Genomic DNA, 2,981 nt, shown 5'->3' with positions numbered 1-2,981 from the left:
ATAGATGCATAACAAGTGTTGAAGAAATGCTTGTTAAATGACGGTTGTCAGTCATTGACAGGGGGAGGGAGGTATCTCCCTCTGCATGAGCCCAGCAGGCACTGGAGGTCAGTCCTTGTCTTAATCCATATGTGTTGCTATAAAAGAATACCTGAGGCTGGATAATTTATATAGAAATCAGGTTTATTTAGCCCACAATTCTGCCGTCTGGAAGGTTGGCCATCTTGTGAGGGCCTCAGGCTGCTTCCCCTCCTAGGGAAAGGTGAAAGGCAGAAGGGAGTCTGCGAATGCAGAAATCACATGGCAAGGAAGAGAGTTAGGGGAGGAGGAAGGTGCCAGGCTCTTTTGAAGAGCCAGCTCTCTTCAGAACTAGGAGATCAAGAACTCACTCACTCCTGCTCAGGGAAAGCATTCATCTATTGATGACAGATCTGCCTCTATGATCCAGACATCTCTCATTAAGCCTTTCCTCCAACATTGGGATCAAATTTCAACATGAGGTTTGTAGGGACAAACATCCAAACCATAGTGGTCTGGTTACCGGGGCTCAGAGTGGCAGCTCAGCTCGATGTCACCCTTTACAACTGGAGCAGAACAGGGCCTGGCCCTGCTGCGGGGGGGGGGGGGGCACATGCACAGCAGGTTCCTGATTTTCTTCTCCTCATTCCAGGGAGCAGCCAGAGTCACAGATTCCCAGAGCCCAGGACGGGGCAGCAGCCAGTTGGTAATACAACTTCCTGCGTAAGGAAAAACGTGACTAAACCAGCCCCGAGTTCACTGCCCCAGCCTCAGAATATCAAATCTCAGTAGCTACAAGTTTGCTGTAGGCCTTGGAGTTTTCTGCCCAGTTGTTTTATCTCATGGGTAATTTAACCTGACTCTCACTGCCAGGACTCTTAGAAGGAAGGAAGGGGATTGAGGCGGAAATCAACTGCATTCAATTAATTTGATCAAGTGAGCTGTTGCCTTTTATCCTTTCACATCCTGTGAGAGCGTTTCCTTCTGCAGGAAGGATGCGTGTCTGACCGCTAGACAGGAAACATATTCTCTTTCGTCTGGATATATATTAAGAACTTTGCTGGCCGGGCGTGGTGGCTCAAGCCTGTAATCCCAACACTTTGGGAGGCCAGAGATGGGTGGATCACGAGGTCAGGAGATCGAGACCATCCTGGCTAACACGGTGAAACCCCGTCTCTACTAAAAAATACAAAAAACTAGCCAGGCGAGGTGGCGGGCTCCTGTAGTCACAGCTACTCAGGAGGCTGAGGCAGGAGAATGGCGGGAACCCAGGGGGCGGAGCTTGCAGTGAGTGGAGATATCGCCACTGCACTCCAGCCTGAGCGACAGAGGGAGACTCTGTCTCAAAAAAAAAAAAAAAAAAAGAACTTTGCTATGCCTTTAAAAATGAACAAATGACTACAATTGGGTTTAATTTTTATAAAGTTGGCATTTTTAACATTTACTAAAATGTTCCTAATAAATTCTCAGTAATTGTCATATTTGGATGATAGAGAACAAGTCTCCTAACCCACATGTTACCCCTTAGCCTGGTAGGATTAGGGCAATCAAGGACAAAGACGGGAGTGAAATTGAGAGGGTAAGACCCAGGACTCAGCTCTGAAACCACCTTCCTCCTGGCCTGTGTAGACCTAAGCCTGGGTTTTCTTAGCAGCTGGAAGTAGTAGTTGCTATGGCAACGGCACTGCAGGCTCTGAGCCGAGACTCACCCACGGCCTGCTAACCAGGATGGTCATGCGCCAGCCAGAACCCTGGAAGGCCTTCAGGCCTGCAAGCCATCCTCAGATATCTTGCTGTAGAACAGCCTAGAGCCAGGCTCTCTCTGGCTTTTTGAGCCAAGAAGCTGATTGTATATGTTTGAGAGAAGTGGGAGATTGAAGAGGTTGCACACAAAATCAGCAACTTTCAGTTCCTGCCTTTCCAGTGGGCTCTAGGGAGGCTGATAACCTTGAATGTGGGCTTGGCATGTTCCTCCACGCCAATGTCTGTTCCAAGGAATAGACAGTGTCTGTCTGTCAGCACAGGCTGAGCTCTGCTCCTCAATCCTTTCACCCCACCAGGCCCCACATCACTGCAGGGATTCAAGTCAGTCTAGAAAGGCTGTTACAGAGAAGAGGATTATACAGATCCAGTAAAAAACAACAACAACAACAACAACAACAACAACAACAACAAAACAACTCATCCATGAGATGTTGAATTCATGCAAAATAAGATCATAGGGCCCCTTTGTCCCAGGGGCTCCTTGCAAAGCAAACAGACCTCCAGAAGAAGTTTCTCGTTTTTTGCCTCATCTCCTGTGGCTGGCCTGACCCTTCCTAAGCTCTCCAGGGAGTCAAAGGTCATGGGGTGAGGGGAGCAGATGGTGACCCAGATCCGACGTGCTGGGAAGGAATTTCTTGTTTTCTTGTCCCAAAGGGCTTCCTCTTCCCCACTGAGACCCGAACCAGAGGAAATTAGGTCAAATAGCAGCAAGAAGTGATTTCCATTGGAGAAAAGGGAATTTCAGACCAAAAAAATGAGGACTTTCTAGAGCTCAGTTCACCTGGTATGGGGGAGCTTTCATTTCTGTTTTAGGAAGACACGTGCAATACTTGAAGGCGAATTAGACCAGAAGTCAGGAAAAGTGGGTTCTAGATCTGGTTCTACCACCTGCTAGCTGTGCGACTTTAGATTACACAAGCCACTGAACCTCCCAAGGACTCAGTTTCCTCATCTATGAAATGGAGAAAATATGTCTTGTTTAGTCTGTTTAACGAAGTGGTCAAGATGATGATCAAACAAGAAAAAAATGTGCACTGAAGTTATTTGTGGACATCTGTTACAAACAAAACAGATTTTTCAAGCGCTTTGAATCACTCAAAGAAAATGTGTTATTAAAAACAGATGATAATAAATCTGGTAGCAGGAAGCAAAAGCCACTCTGAGCAATAGCAGTTTGGTTGCCTAGTCACGGTCTGGCC

This window comes from Macaca thibetana, chromosome 14 (genome assembly GCF_024542745.1).
Source record: "Macaca thibetana thibetana isolate TM-01 chromosome 14, ASM2454274v1, whole genome shotgun sequence".
NCBI lineage: Eukaryota > Metazoa > Chordata > Mammalia > Primates > Cercopithecidae > Macaca > Macaca thibetana.
The sequence above is the reverse complement of the archived record's forward strand: the minus strand, read 5'-3'. Positions refer to the sequence as shown.